The 12528-nt window shown below is 41.5% G+C and overlaps 1 long non-coding RNA gene and 1 pseudogene across 2 annotated transcripts; one reads left to right on the top strand and one right to left on the bottom strand.

The window, feature by feature from the left end:
- Positions 1 to 2344: 2344 nt before the first annotated feature.
- Positions 2345 to 3531, bottom strand: LOC127927298 (uncharacterized). Of its 2 annotated transcripts, none has more exons than XR_008126830.1 (4): positions 3406 to 3531; positions 2736 to 3038; positions 2531 to 2656; positions 2345 to 2439 (listed from the first exon to the last, which is right to left on the bottom strand). It is a non-coding gene; the product is annotated as an uncharacterized LOC127927298 (long non-coding RNA). The 2 variants fall into 2 exon arrangements; XR_008126831.1 differs by lacking the exon at positions 3406 to 3531 and adding an exon at positions 3096 to 3202 and having other exon boundaries at positions 2736 to 2981.
- A 407-nt stretch (positions 3532 to 3938) lies between these two features.
- LOC127927297 (gastrula zinc finger protein XlCGF17.1-like) lies at positions 3939 to 11664 on the top strand (annotated as a pseudogene).
- Positions 11665 to 12528: the final 864 nt, after the last annotated feature.

The raw sequence follows: 12528 nt of genomic DNA, 5'->3' as shown, positions 1-12528 counted from the left end.
GTGGAACGCCGTTGGGGTCTTTGCGTGTCAAAAAACACTTTGACGTGTCAAATAAGCTTGTTGACCAATCAGGACCTGAATATGACTGCACGTCACATAATAATTTAACGCATTTATAAAAAAAAAAAAATCCCCATAGTTATAACACATTGATTACATGATCACTCGTATTTCATATGCTATGATGCCGGTAAAGTTCTCTCGCGCACCTACAGTGCAGGGCATTAAAAAAAGCTAGCTCGCTCATGGATGCTAACAATGTTCTTCCCACCAAAACATAGCAAAACGACATCTGTTTCAGTAGCTATAGTTAGCTCGCTAACTATATAGCTAGGTGTCATCATTTAAAAATAACCCTAATTTATAAGACAGTTTTTATTTGATTAATGGTGTTCGGACCCATCTATGTGAAGCGAGCCACAATAAGGATTAGCTAAATAGTGGACTTTGCGGTTAGCCTTCAAAATAAAAGTATGTAATTGACAGTGATGCAAATGAATACAAATAGTGGAATTGTGCCGTAATTGAATAGATCATGCTAAACGAGGTTAGAATGTTACATAAAGTAAACAAAATACTATTTGTTAATTTGACAAAAATCTGTTTTAATCACACTGGATGTATTAGACTTTAGAATTGCATTGGGGGACATACTTATTTCACTGTACAGCCTTAACTATGGATTGTGGATCAATGACATGGGGTATCAGTCTACTCAGTGACACCCAGAGAACATTAGTGTCGTAGCTCATATTGCGGGACTCAAACCACTGTGAATTGAGCCACATTTATTGTCAACCTATATGGGTATTGAACATTTTCCAATAGGAAAAACAATGCAACGTGGATGTTGGAGTCTGAGGGGAAAAAGTATTTGGATACTGAGTCGACTGATACCCCATTTCATTAGTCCGCAATCCAACCCTGTTTGACATTATCTAGTCTAAATATGGCACGATTCCACTAATTGTAACCTTCTGCGTCACTTTCAACGAAGGACTTTCATCTTGAAGGCAAACCGCAAATTCCACTGTTGTGGTTAGCTTCATAACACGTAACCCCGCTAGTTTTTCATGAACGGAAGTTCAATAGCCTTGCAGAAGCACCCCCAGATCATCACTGATCATCCGCAAAATTTCACAGTGGTTGCGAGACACTGGCTTGTAAGGCCTCTCCAGGTCTCACACCCACTGTGACATTTGGTGGAGGATCTGTGATGATCTGGGGGTGCTTCAGCAAGGCTGGAATCGAGCAGATTTATCTTTGTGAAGGACGCATGAATCGTGCCACGTACAAGGTTGTCCTGGAAGAAAACTTGCTTCCTTCTGCTCTGACAATGTTCCCCAACTCTGAGGGGTTGTTTTTGTCCAGCAGGACACCATGGTGGCTCCACGCCACACAGCCAGGTCCATCAAGGTGTGGATGGAGGACCACCAGATCAAGACCCTGTCATAGCCAGCCCAATCTCCAGACCTGAACCCCATTGAAAACCACCAGATCAAGACCCTGTCATAGCCAGCCCAATCTCCAGACCTGAACCCCACTGAAAACCACCAGATCAAGACCCTGTCATAGCCAGCCCAATCTCCAGACCTGAACCCCACTGAAAACCACCAGATCAAGACCCTGTCATAGCCAGCCCAATCTCCAGACCTGAACCCCATTGAAAACCACCAGATCAAGACCCTGTCATGGCCAGCCCAATCTCCTGACCTGAACCCCATTGAAAACCACCAGATCAAGACCCTGTCATAGCCAGCCCAATCTCCTGACCTGAACCCCATTGAAAACCACCAGATCAAGACCCTGTCATAGCCAGCCCAATCTCCAGACCTGAACCCCATTGAAAACCTCTGGAATGTGATCCAGAGGAAGATGGATGGTCACACGCCATCAAACAAAGCCGAGCTGCTTGAATGTTTACGCCAGGAGAGACATAAAGTCACCCAACATCAATGTGAAAGACTGGTGGAGAGCAGGACAAGACGCATGTAAGCTGTGATTGAAAATCAGGGTTATTCCACCAAATATTGGAGAGAAAAAATATATCCATTTCTGAACTCTTCCTAAGTGAAAACATTAGTATTGTGTTGTTTTAAAATGAATATGAACTTATTTTCTTTGCGTTATTCGAGGTCTGACAACACTGCATCTTTTTTTGTTATGTTGACTAGTTGTCATTTTCTGCAAATAAATGTTCTAAATTAGAATATTTTTATTTGTAATTTGGGAGAAATGTTGTCAGTAGTTTATAGAATAAAACAAAAAATGTAATTTTACCCAAACATGAACCTATAAATAGTAAAACCAGAGAAACTGATTATAATGATTGCAGTGGCTGTATGTATTGTTACACCATGTAGGAGCAGTATAGACCTAGTCTGTTCATTATATACATCTACATGATGTATTGTTACACCATGTAGGAGCAGTATAGACCTAGTCTGTTCATTATATACATCACCATGTAGGAGCAGTGATGTATTATATACATGATGTTATTGTTACACCATGTAGGAGCAGTATAGACCTAGTCTGTTCATTATATACATCTACATGATGTATTGTTACACCATGTAGGAGCAGTATAGACCTAGTCTGTTCATTATATACATCTACATGATGTATTGTTACACCATGTAGGAGCAGTATAGACCTAGTCTGTTCATTATATACATCTACATGATGTATTATATACATGATGTATTGTTACACCATGTAGGAGCAGTATAGACCTAGTCTGTTCATTATATACATCTACATGATGTATTGTTACACCATGTAGGAGCAGTATAGACCTAGTCTGTTCATTATATACATGATGTATTGTTACACCATGTAGGAGCAGTATAGACCTAGTCTGTTCATTATATACATCTACATGATGTATTGTTACACCATGTAGGAGCAGTATAGACCTAGTCTGTTCATTATATACATCTACATGATGTATTGTTACACCATGTAGGAGCAGTATAGACCTAGTCTGTTCATTATATACATGATGTATTGTTACACCATGTAGGAGCAGTATAGACCTAGTCTGTTCATTATATACATAATGTATTGTTACACCATGTAGGAGCAGTATAGACCTAGTCTGTTCATTATATACATCTACATGATGTATTGTTACACCATGTAGGAGCAGTATAGACCTAGTCTGTTCATTATATACATCTACATGATGTATTGTTACACCATCATTATATACATCTAGTATTGTTACAGCAGGAGCAGTATAGACCTAGTATAGACCTAGTCTGTTCATTATATACATCTACATGATGTATTGTTACATCTAGGATGTATGTATTGTTACACCATGTAGGAGCAGTATAGACCTAGTCTGTTCATTATATACATACATGATGTATTGTTACACCATGTAGGAGCAGTATAGACCTAGTCTGTTCATTATATACATGATGTATTGTTACACCATGCAGGAGCAGTATAGACCTAGTCTGTTCATTATATACATCTACATGATGTATTGTTACACCATGTAGGAGCAGTATAGACCTAGTCTGTTCATTATACATCTACATGATGTATTGTTACACCATGTAGGAGCAGTATAGACCTAGTCTGTTCATTAGTCTGTGTATTGTTACACCATGTATTGTTCATATACATCTACATGATGTATTGTTACACCATGTAGGAGCAGTATAGACCTAGTCTGTTCATTATATACATACATATTGTTATGTATTGTTACACCATGCAGGAGCAGTAGGCTGTTTATACATGATGTATTGTTACACCATGTAGGAGCAGTATAGAAAGGCAGAGACCATTTAAGATATTTTGGGGGACCTAACAAATCAGCTCTGAAAAATCTCTCTTTCTTAAAATATTACACGTGATTGATCAAAAGACCAACATAAAACTTTAAATGAAATATTTCCTTAAACTGCATGACCCGTCCCACTCCAGTCTGCAGATGGCGATATGCGTTTTACAGGCGATGCCGCCGGAGTGTGACGTGGCATTAAACGTCGTGGACGGGACGCTTCTTCAACAGCTAATCAGCCACCTCGGTATCTTTCTAGCCAACATATTGGAGCTCTTTAGACGTTTTCGGTGTATATTAGTCATTGTGTTTTAAACACACGTCTGTCGTATCTACTGGTTAACCAATTCCACCACCCCGTATTTACATTGTTAGTTAGCTAACTTAGCACAAGGCTAGTCGCGTATGCTAACGAGCTAGCTAAAATCCCTGACCATGAGCTCACCAAGGTACTCCCCGCCTGCTAAAGAAGAGGACGTCTGCTGGACCGAGAAACAGGGTCTGTGGCTTAATATTGTCGTGAAAGAAGAGGAGGAAGAGAAGGATGTCACAGTGAAAGGCGATGAAGAAGCTTCCAGAGTGAAAGAGGACGAGACTGGAGATCTGATTAACACCAGTGAGTACTATTTTAAAAACAGGAGCAAAACCTTGTCAAACAACAACAAAATGGCCGCCATGACACTTTAAAAAAAACAACAACATTTGAGTCATTTAGCAGAGGCTCTCATCCAGAACCACTGACAGGAGCAATTATTGTTAAGTGACTTTCTCAAGGGCAGATCGACAGATGATTCACCTAGTTGGCTCAGGGAATCGAACCAGCGACGTTTCAGTTACTGGCCCAAAGCTTGTTTTGGTAAACAGCTACGGGATGGAGACGCCGGTATGTAACCATTCTCAAATTCTTTATTTTTTTCCACCACCTTTATTTAACCAGGTAGGCTAGTTGAGAACAAGTTCTCATTTACAACTGCGATCTGGCCAAGATAAAGCAAAGCAGTGCGACAGAAACAACACAGAGTTACACGTGGAATAAACAAGCGTACAGTCAATAAATAACACAGTAGAAAAAAATTGAAAGTCTATGTACAGTGTGTGTAAATGGCATGAGGAGGTAAGGCAATAAATAGGCCATAGTAGCGAAGTGATTACAATTGAGTAGATTAACACTGGGAGTGATAGATGAGCAGATGATGGTGTGTAAGTAGTGATACTGGTGTGCAGAAGAGCAGCAAAGTAAATAAAAACAATATGAGGATGAGGTAGGTAGATTGGGTTAAGGTTGAATTTTTGGTTGAATTGGAACGCCGACTGCGAGCCAGGCCTAATCGCCCAACATCAGTGCCCGACCTCACAAATGCTCTTGTGGCTGAATAGAATAGAAGCAAGTCCCCGCAGCAATGTTCCAACATCTAGTAGAACACCTTCCCAGAATAGTGGAGGCTGTAATAGTATCACAGGGGGGACCAACTCCATATTAATGCCCATGATTTTGGTATTCATTACTTGATCATTTAGGAATCTGTATTTCTCCCCAAATGCATCATTTCAATAGATATCCTGACATAGCAGCAAAAGGGGAGAAAAACTCCATATTAATGGCCATGAGTTTGGAATTAGACGTTCGACAAGCAGGTGTCGACATACTTTTGGTCATGTAGTGTACCTTTAAAAAAAAATATATATATTTTTTTAAAGTAGGGATGTGGATCAGAAAACCAGTCAGTATCTGTTATGACCACCATTTGTCTCAAGCAGCACGGCATATGATCAGGCTGTTGATTGTGGAATGTTGCCCCACTCCTCTTCAATGGCTGTGCGAAGTTGCTGGATGTTGGCAGGAACTGGACCACTGTCGTACACGTCGAGCCAATGTCAATGTACATTCAAATTGCCGTTGATAAAAATGCAATTGTTCGTTATCTGTATCTGACGCTTGCCCAATGTCACGACCCCACTGCCACCATGGGGCATTCTGTCCACGACGTTGACATCCGCAAACCGCTCGCTCACACGACGCCATACACGCTTTCTGCCATCTGCCTGGTACAGTTGAAACCCGGGATTCAAACATTGAGCACACTTCTCCAGTGGCCCACTGAAGTCTGTTACAACACCGAACTACAGTCGGGTCAAGACCCTAGTGAGGACGATGCACACACAGATGAGCTTCTCTGCGGCGGTTTCTGACAGTTTGTGCAGAAATTGTTCGGTTGTGGAAAAACCACAGTTTCAACAGCTGTCTGGGTGACCTCAAAACATGGCAGTGTGCCCAACCGGCCTCAGACAGCTGTCTGGGTGACCTCAAAACATGGCAGTGTGCCCAACCGGCCTCAGACAGCTGTCTGGGTGACCTCAAAACATGGCAGTGTGCCCAACCGGCCTCAGACAGCTGTCTGGGTGACCTCAAAACATGGCAGTGTGCCCAACCGGCCTCAGACAGCTGTCTGGGTGACCTCAAAACATGGCAGTGTGCCCAACCGGCCTCAGACAGCTGTCTGGGTGACCTCAAAACATGGCAGTGTGCCCAACCGGCCTCAGACAGCTGTCTGGGTGACCTCAAAACATGGCAGTGTGCCCAACCGGCCTCAGACAGCTGTCTGGGTGACCTCAAAACATGGCAGTGTGCCCAACCGGCCTCAGACAGCTGTCTGGGTGACCTCAAAACATGGCAGTGTGCCCAACCGGCCTCAGACAATCACGCTGGTGAGGAAGCTGGATGTGGAGATCCTGGGCTGGCTTGGTTACACACATGGTCTGCGGTTGTGAGGCCGGTTGGGCACACTGCCATGTTTTCTAAAATGAAGTTGGAGACGGCTTATTGTAGAGAATAATTCTCTAACAGCTGTTATGGACTTTCTGCCCGTCATCATGACAATTGCAAGTTCCCTCAACTTGAGACATCTGTGGCATTGTGCTCTGTGACAAAACTGCACATTATAGAGTGACCTTTTTATTGTCCCCAGCACAAGGCGCACCTCTGTAATGATCATGCTGTTTAATCAGCTTCTTGATATGCCACACCTCTCACCATTACAATAACAAGAGAGGTTAGCATTATATACATATCATACACCCAAGACATGCTAACCTCTCACCATTACAATAACAGGAGAGGTTAGCATTTGGTATTTTCACTTTAACACTACAGCCACTCTGTGATGACGCACTCTGCTGTTCAATATTTACATTTCAGCCATTTAGCCGATGCTCTTGTCCAGAGAGACTTACATTACTGAGCCATTTAGCAGACTCTCTGATCCAGAGAGACTTACATTACTGAGCCATTTAGCAGACTCTCTGATCCAGAGAGACTTACATTACTGAGCCATTTAGCAGACTCTCTGATCCAGAGAGACTTACATTACTGAGCCATTTAGCAGACTCTCTGATCCAGAGAGACTTACATTACTGAGCCATTTAGCAGACTCTCTGATCCAGAGAGACTTACATTACTGAGTCATTTAGCAGACTCTCTGATCCAGATACTTACTGTACTGAGTCATTTAGCAGACTCTCTGATCCAGATACTTACTGTACTGAGTCATTTAGCAGACTCCCAAAGTTGTGGCAAAATGGCTTAACCACTCTGGGATATTCGGGACGGTAGCCAGTGAAAGTGCAGGGTGCCAAATTCAAAACAACAACCAATCTCAAAATTAAAATTCCTCAAGCATACAAGTATTTTACACCATTTTAAAGATAAAATTCTCGTTAATCCAACCACAGTGTCTGATTTCAAAAATAATTTACAGCGAAAGCACCACAAACGATTATGTTAGGTCACCACCAAGTCACAGAAAAATACAGCCATTTTTCCAGCCAAAGAGTGGAGTCACAAAAAGCAGAAATATAGATAAAATTAATCACTAACCTTTGATCTTCATCAGATGACACTCACAGGACTTCATGTTACACAATACATGTGTGTTTTGTTCGATAAAGTGCATATTAATATCCAGAAATCTCATTTTACATTAGCGTGTTATGTTCAGTAGTTCCAAAACATGCAGTGATTTTGCAGAGCCACATCAATTCACAGAAATACTCATAATAAACATTGATAAAAGATACAACTATTATACATGGAACTTTAGATAAACTTCTCCTTAATGCAACCGCTGTGTCAGATTTCAAAAAAACTTTCCTGAAAAAGTATATTCTGAGAACGGCGTTCAGAGCCCAAACCAGCCAGAGAAATATCCGCCATGTTGCGCAGTCAACATTAGTCAGAAATAGCATTATAAATATTCACTTAACTTTGATCTTCATCAGAATGCACTCCCAGGAATCCCAGTTCCACAATAAATGTTTATGTCCAAATAGCTACTTTTGTTAGCGCGTTTTGTAAACAAATCCAAAGTCATGAAGCGCGTTCACTAGGAGCAGACGAAATGTCAAAAAGTTCCATTACAATCCGTAGAAACATGTCAAACGATGTATAGAATCAATCTTTAGGATGTTTTTAACATAAATCTTCAATAATGTTCCAACCGGAGAATTCTTTTTTTCTGTAGAAAACCAATGGAATGGGAGCTAACTCATGACCACGCGTCACGAGCCTGTGGCACTCTGCCAGACCACTGACTCAAACAGCTCTTATGAGCCCCTCCTTTATAGTAGAATCCTCAAACAAGTTTCTAAAGACAGTTGACATCTAGTGGAAGCATTAGGAAGTGCAACATGACCAATATCCCACTGTATCTTCAATAGGAGCTGAGTTGAAAAACTACAAACCTCAGATTTCCCACTTCCTGGTTGGATTTTTTTCTCAGGTTTTCGCCTGCCATATGAGTTCTGTTATACTCACAGACATCATTCAAACAGTTTTAGAAATGCATATTCTAGCTTTTATGGCTAAGTAGCAGAAGGTTTACTTTGGGCACCTTATTCATCCAAGCTACTCAATACTACACCCCCCGTCACCAAGAAGTTAAAGGAAAACAAAGTCAAGGTATTGGAAGGAGGAGGAGCAGTCCCCCTTACTGCTCCGTAACCAAGCACCAGGGTCTCGAAGAGGATGCATTTTATTGAGGGGATCTAGTCTAGATTAAACCTTGTAGAAGACAGCTTTATCATGTAGAGCAGTTATTCCCATAAAGGGAACACTAAAATATCACATCCTAGATCTGAATGAATGAAATATTCTTATTAAATACTTTTTTCTTTACATAGTTGAATGTGCTGACAACAAAATTATCAATGGAAATCAAATTTATCAACCCATGGAGGTCTGGATTTGGAGTCACACTCAAAATTCAGTTCCCCCTTACTGCTCCGTAACCAAGCACCAGGGTCTTGAAGATGAGTCATTTTATTGAGGGATTAAAATACATGTTTATCATGTAGAGCAGTTATTCCCCAAAGGGTATTCCAAATAAAAATGTGATTCACATTTTTATATATATATCTTCACATTTCCCAAAATGGATGACACAAACAACTGGATTCGTTATCCCTTTCATGCCCTGCCTCCAGTCCACTTACCGATATCTGAACGAAGGAGCCTCATCGAAATTGCAACAAGCGGTTCTGTGAAAATGTAATTGAATCAGAAGCCACTACCAGATTTCTGGATAGGGCTGCGCTCAGAGTATCCTGCCTTGGCAAACCGCACTGTTAAGACACTGATGCCCTTTGCAGCAACGTACCTATGTGAGAGTTGATTCTCGGCCCTCACAAGCACGATAACTAAATACAGGCACAGACTGTGTGTGGAAAACGATTTAAGACAGACTCTCTCCAATACAACCCAACATTGCAGAGGTATGTGCATCCTTTCAAGCACACCCTTCCCATTAATCTGTGGTGAGTTACTCACAATTTTCGATGAACAAATAAAGTTTTCTATGTGAGATGGCTAAATAAAGTATAACATTATTGATTATTATTATTTGTGCCCTGGTACTATAACAGCTCTTTGTCACTTCCCACGAGCCGGGTTGCGACAAACTCATTCTTATGTTTAATAAATGTATCGTATAGTGTGTGTGTGGCAGGCTTACAATGATTTGAGAGTTTGAAAAACATTTGAGACTGTGCTGACCCTGGTGCTAAGAGGAGGATTCACAGCTAGAGGTCAAATGTTTTGAAGGGGTACGAGACTATAAAACATTTAGGAACTACTGATGTAGAGGTTTCTTTCAGGTCTCTCCGTGTAACCAAATATTCTGTTTGTCTTCAGCAGGTGAAAAACCAGACTCTCACAGAGGGAAAAGTCCTTCAGGGGAACCAGACCCACAGAAGACCAAACCAGCAAGACCACACCACTGCTCCCAGTGTGGAAAGTGTTTTAGACACTCGGGGAACCTGAAAACGCATGAGATGATACATACAGGAGAGAAGCCATATCAATGCTCCCAGTGTGGAAAGGGTTTTAGACTCTCAGGGCATCTAAAAGTGCATGAAAGAACACACACTGGAGAGAAGCCATATCTATGCTCCCAGTGTGGAAAGGGTTTTGGACACTCGGGTAATCTAAAACTGCATGAAAGAACACACACTGGGAAGAAGCCATATCTATGCTCCCAGTGTGGAAAAGAATTTTTCTCATCTGGGGACCTGAAAAAACATGAGAGAACGCACTTAGTAGAGAGGCCTTTCCAATGTGACCAATGTGGAAAGAGATTTATTCAGTCAGCGCATCTGAGAGATCACGAGAGAATACACCCAGGAGAACAACCATTCCACTGCTCCTTGTGTGGGAAAAGTTTTACCCATTCATGGAACCTGAAAATGCATGAGATGACACACACAGGAGGGAAGCCTTTCAGCTGCTCCCAGTGTGGAAAAAGTTTTAGCCAGTTAGGGACCTTGAAAACGCATGAAATGACACACGCATGAGAAGGAGAGAAGCCTTTTCACTGCTCCCAGTGCGGAGAGGTTTACTTGGTTATGGAATCTGAAAACGCATGAGAGAACACACACAGGGGAGAAGCCCTACCACTGCTCAGACTGTGGAAATAGATTTACTCAGCTAGGCTACCTGAAATCACATGAGTGGACACACACTGTGGAAAAGTTTTACCTAGTTAGGGAACTTGAAAATGCATGAGATGACACACACAGGAGAGATGCCTTTCATTTACATTTAAGTCATTTAGCAGACGCTCTTATCCAGAGCGAAATTGGTGCATTCACCTTATGACATCCAGTGGAACAGCCACTTTACAATAGTGCATCTAAATCTTTTAAGGGGGGGGGGTGAGAAGGATTACTTTATCCTATCCTAGGTATTCCTTAAAGAGGTGGGGTTTCAGGTGTCTCCGGAAGGTGGTGATTGACTCCACTGCTCCCAGTGTGGAAAGAGTTTTAGAAATGCAGGGAACCTGAAAGTGCATGAAAGAGGACACTATGGAGAGAAGCCTTTCCAATGCTCCCAGTGTGGAAATACATTTTCCCTGTCAGAGGACCTGAAGTCACATGACAGAATACAGGTGCTGTGTTCTGACTTATATGTTTGACTTATTGGGTTTTGGTTTATGCCACATCATATCAATGTATACGAAAGCTTTACTCAAAAACAGGGTTACTTTTGTTTTTCTTTAAGACATGATAATATCTCAAATCAAAATATATATTTTTTAAATGTTTATTGATTATGAAGTTTAGATTTGAATATTGGTATTTAGAAATGTAAATTATTATATAGATTAATTAGAATGTACGTTTCTAGATTCTAACCTTGAAACCTATTGGATATGATTTGGATATTACTAAAGACATTTGATTGGATGCATGATTTGGATATTGCAAAGTGTATATGACTAGATCAGGTTCAAAACTGGTGGACAAACAAAAATAGCATCAATAGGTAAGTATACCGGTTTCATTTGAGTACCAGGATGTTGACATAGGGTTTTGGGGGGGTCTATGTGTGGGTCTTGGACGGTTGGTGGCCTGGCGTTTGGGACCTTGGGCCGGTGGCCCGAGAGGTTGCTGGTTTGGGTCCCTGATTCGACTGGGTGTGAGATCTGTCAATTTGCCCCTTTGCGTGGCGCTTCCCCTAGTTACTGTTGTGGGTTTGCTTTGGATGGGATTGACTGCTAGATGACTGAATGCAATGTAAATATTGAGTGGCTTCACTGCAGGTAGATTTGTATGACTTTTTTTTTTCAAATTCAATAAAATAAAAAAAATGTAACGTGCATTTCTTACATTTCATATGTTTGTCATTCAGTAGATGCTTATCAAATCACATTTTATTGGTCACATACACATATTTAGCAGATGTTATTGTGGGTGTAGTAAAATGCTTGTGTTTCTAGCTCCAACAGTGCAGTAATATCTAACAATTCACATCAATACACATATCTATAAGAATGGAATATATAAATATTAGAATAGAATACAGTATATACATATAAGATGAGTAAAGCAGTATGTAAACATTGTGTTGTCTGCAAACTTGATGATTTGAGTTCGATGTGTGCATGGCCACGCAGTCAACGGTGAACAGGGATGTACAGGAGGGGGCTGAGCACACACCCTTGTGGGGCCCCTGTGTTGAGGATCAGCGGTGGAGGTGTGGTTTCCTACCTTCACCACCTGTCAAGAAGTCCAGGACCTAGTTACACAGGGCGGGGTTCAGACCCAGGGCCTCGAGCTTAGTGATGAGCTTGGATGGTGCTATGGTGTTGAATGCCGAGCTGTAGCCAATGAAACAGCGTTCTGACGTAGGTATTCCTTTTGTCCGGACGGGATAAGGCAGTGTGATGGCGATTGCATCG

This window comes from Oncorhynchus keta, unplaced genomic scaffold (genome assembly GCF_023373465.1).
Source record: "Oncorhynchus keta strain PuntledgeMale-10-30-2019 unplaced genomic scaffold, Oket_V2 Un_scaffold_11504_pilon_pilon, whole genome shotgun sequence".
NCBI lineage: Eukaryota > Metazoa > Chordata > Actinopteri > Salmoniformes > Salmonidae > Oncorhynchus > Oncorhynchus keta.
This window is presented reverse-complemented; position numbering and strand designations above follow the sequence as displayed.